Here is a 3765-nt window from a genome sequence, read left to right as displayed (position 1 = left end):
TTTTAATAATTTTGAGTATATTTCGATTGCATTAAATACATTTATAACTTATAACCAAATTATTCAAATAGGTATAAGCAAAGAAATATAAATAAGATGTTTTATTTATTTTTTAATCGTTTAATTATTATTTTTTTTAATTTTAATTAAATACCTAATTTACTACATTAAAATACAACTATTTATGCATTTAAAATAAAATATTAATAGTATTTTACAAATTTGTATACAATATACCATCAAACGTTGATTTTACATTTAAACTTAAAAATACAATTTATTGAAATATAAAATATCCTCCGAATTATGATGCTCTAAAATAATTTTAAAAAGATAAAAATAAATAATTCCATAATATGGAATTATTTTATTATTATATGGAGGTTTCTGAAACCCTTGTTGTAAGGTTATAAATAATATAATTTTTAAGTACTTATTTTTTATGTTGTGTTTTCGTAATATTTAAAATATTTTAATTAACATACTTAACTCGTAACTGTTTTATTATCAGTATTTTTTTTAAATGCTTCCAGACAACAAAACGTTGTTTACAACCCGATCTCATAATTAAATTATGAAAAGTATTTCAAAATTATTAAAAAATAGACAAGTATCAAATTGTAAGATGATTAAAATGAAAGAAAAGAATCACCATTGATAATTCGTCGACATGCCCATATTAATTTAATATGGGTAATATAGATATATTATTTATTATTATTAAATAGTAAACCTATGAAAAAAAAATCATTTGATATAAATAGTAATACATATATTTTCTTATTTATAAACATAGTATTATAAATGCAGTATTTATTATAACCACCAAAAAATTACATTTTGTATAGTACATTAAATAATCTATTAATTAATTTTGTTTTGAATGAAAATGTAGATGTTGAATTGCTATGCAAAATACTCCAAAATCGGCAATTTTTACCATTAATTGTATGATTTTTGACTTTTTAATGCCCGATATCTCCTAGAAATCAAGTTTTCGGACATTTCAATATATCAAATACTGTTCTCGTATATGCACTAAAATTTTTAATGGTAGACAATGGTAAAACAAATAAAAACTGTTGGTCAACAGTTACTGATATGTCTGGTTATTCCGCCAAAAGTTCATAGTTAAATTCGCGCTATAGTCTCAATGAAAATATTTTATAACTATTATTTTAAAGTTTTTTTATTAATGTACTAATCAAGGGATAATATGTCTAATAACAATTATTTGAATGGATATAACCGTTATAACGATTGAGCTGCTCCCTTGTGTTAACTATATTAGTAGAAAAGTGTGGAACCACTTTTTGGTTATAAGTGATGAAAAAGCCAAGTGTTCATAAACTTATATGAATTATAATGAAAGAATCGTTATAACGGTTATAGCCATTCAAATAATTTTATTCACTTAATTTTTTGATTTTTAATGAAAATCCCTCCATTGTGCTACTCAATAATTTAAAATTTTCAAACATTTTAGGTTAAAAAGAATTGCATCTATTTGAATGAGAATTATATTTCAATACTTCAAATTTTAAATAAATGAAAAGTATTAAGTTTAAGATTTCACCGTTAAACAATTAACAGGGTTTTACATTTGGCTCATTTTTGTAATTATTTGTAACCTTTATACTATTAAATTAACAAGATTTTTATACAAATCAACCAATAAAGGGCACATTTTAATCTATGAAGGACAGGCTTACATGTATCCTAAGTAATTTTAAGATATAAATAAAACTATTCACAGTAGTTTCCCTTAAACAAAAAACAAATCTATATACCTAGGTTGTCTAAAATACCCAATATCCAAAACACAATTATTTTATAACTTAAATAATAACAAAAATAAAATACTTCTTATGAAATATCATGTCAAGTTTACTTCACTATATCAAATAGTTACAATAAATCATTGTTGATAGATATCATGCTTTTTTAATTTCCAGTATTTAAAATATGTGTCTTTTAAATAAGTATAATAAATATTTTACAAAGCATAGTCATGTACTTGATCAAACATTTGAATACTGTAACACTAAAAAGTTAATTTCTATATAGTTTATTAAATGAACTTTATGTGTTGGCATTTAATAGTAAATTGATATAACTCAATAAACATTTTTGAACATTGAGTTCATATTAACCGGAAGTGCAATAACTAATAATAATTTATCATTTACACAAAAATATTTGAACTCCCTATATTCTTTCTTCTCCAGAAATCTGAATAAATATCTATTGACATTTATGAAATAACTTTAAAACTTTATACTTTATTGTATTAAAATATTTTTATTTAAAATAATAAAAAATAATAAATATAATATATTTACTATTATATAATAGTAAATTATAAAAATTTTTATACCCAAAGCATAGTTGTTAATTATTTTTATATAATTTATTAATTTTTTATAGGTATATTATTTTAAATAAAATTATTCTTTGGGAGCATGTTTTATTTAACTTGAAAGGTTGTTCTATTGAAGTATTCTTATCTTCCCTTCTTATTTATATTATTTGGGATACAATTACTAGAGCCTATATTAATACTGGTAAGATACCAACTATTTTAATAATGATTGATCTATAATTGTAACATTGTATATTCATAAAAATAATAATAATAATATTATTATTTTTATAAATATATATATATATATAATTTAATTTATTATAATTGATGAGTTATTGTTTTTTTTTCTTTCCAGAAAAATGTTTTGTTGCTTAAAGTGGGTACCATTAAAAGTTTCAGTGCATATACGAGAACAGCATTTGATTTTTGTATGACAAGAGAAATGGCCGCAAATTTTAGTTTTTGTGACAACACCAAACAAGCTTTTAATAAGCTTCACATTTTTTAGGTAATTCGTGGTATGAACATTAAACTGTAATAAAAATGCAAATTGAATATGTTAATATATTGGTAGCGCCTTAGTAAATCAAACTAAGTCTGGAAGACTAATTTTGAAACTACAAAGAAAAAATAACTTTTTAATTTATACTACATTTTTCATAGAAAAACTTGAATGATTTTGGGGTGTCGTGTGTACATATCACGCTATGTTGGTTAAAATGCTGTCATTGAATAAGCCATAATATTTCAAACAATATGAATATTGTTGGTGTAAATCCTAAACAGACTTACTTCTTTTTATTGCTGTGAAAAAATACTGGTTATATCATAGTACAACTAGTATTTTTATTCTTTTCTAAATAGCAGTTAAAATATCATGGGATAAAAATGTTTATTGTTTATTTNTATCATGGGATAAAAATGTTTATTGTTTATTTTTTATTTTTTAGATGCTATGTCTGGCCAAATCATAATACCTGAACACGAAAGAACATTTAACAAAATAATGGCTAATATTTTAAAGCATTATGGCAATAAGAAAGCATCACAGCAATAAAATACTTTTTTTTTTTTTGTTATTCAATCAACATTTCATTTTTTTGTAAATGACTTTTAAAATTTATTTACTTAGATTATTTCACAGTTTTTTTTTTATTAATAAGTAAAAACAAAATATAGCATTTTAGGTATCAAAATAAAAACAGTAAAAAAAAACCCAGTACAGGGGGGTCGCGGCACAGTTGTGACGTGGTATAGTTGGATCAAGTATAATGATATCTGACAGTGATTAAAATCACTATCAAAAATAAACGCTTCGATGCAAATCTTTAGATAGTGTTTAATTTTAAAAAAATTGGTGTTTTATTCCAAAAGCTACTTGATCTGCTGGTTCCTTAATA

The 3765-nt window shown here is 22.4% G+C and overlaps 1 long non-coding RNA gene across 1 annotated transcript; it reads left to right on the top strand.

The window, feature by feature from the left end:
- Nucleotides 1-2089: 2089 nt before the first annotated feature.
- LOC126899880 (uncharacterized) lies at nt 2090-3599 on the top strand. Its single transcript, XR_007702735.1, has 3 exons — nt 2090-2564; nt 2721-2873; nt 3316-3599. It is a non-coding gene; the product is annotated as an uncharacterized LOC126899880 (long non-coding RNA).
- Nucleotides 3600-3765: the final 166 nt, after the last annotated feature.

This window comes from Daktulosphaira vitifoliae, unplaced genomic scaffold (genome assembly GCF_025091365.1).
Source record: "Daktulosphaira vitifoliae isolate Bord-2020 unplaced genomic scaffold, ASM2509136v1 Scaffold_2, whole genome shotgun sequence".
Taxonomy (NCBI): domain Eukaryota; kingdom Metazoa; phylum Arthropoda; class Insecta; order Hemiptera; family Phylloxeridae; genus Daktulosphaira; species Daktulosphaira vitifoliae.
This window is presented reverse-complemented; position numbering and strand designations above follow the sequence as displayed.